Below are 474 nucleotides of genomic sequence, written 5' to 3' on the forward strand. Positions count from 1 at the left end.
CCCAGTTATGTGTCTGTGGCATTTATGTATCCGGTGGTAATACTGGAAAACAAAGTGCTTAGGGCCACGGCCAAGACTCATAAAAAAAAGCTGTGTTCAAGAATCATCACACTGAACTAAGAGAATCAATAACACTATCTGAATTCTGAGTTCCTATAGATGCCAATCACTCTGAGCTTCAATGGATAAAGTGAGATGCCAAAACTGTTCAGAAGCAAAAAGCTACTAGTCCCGCTCATCTAATTAGAATCTGAGCTTCACTCAAAAACTCTGAGATATTATTGCTTCTCAACCTATTAGTCTTCTATTTTATTTGTCTAGTTGCTTGAGGACAAGCAACAGTTTAAGTTTGGTGTTGTGATGAGCGGATATTTTATACGCTTTTTGGGGTTAGTTTCATATAGTTTTGGGTATGTTCTAGTTAGTTTTTAGTCTATTTTCATTAGTTTTTAGGAAAAATTTATATTTCTGGAC

This window comes from Arachis ipaensis, chromosome B05 (assembly GCF_000816755.2).
Source record: "Arachis ipaensis cultivar K30076 chromosome B05, Araip1.1, whole genome shotgun sequence".
In the NCBI taxonomy this organism is placed as follows: domain Eukaryota; kingdom Viridiplantae; phylum Streptophyta; class Magnoliopsida; order Fabales; family Fabaceae; genus Arachis; species Arachis ipaensis.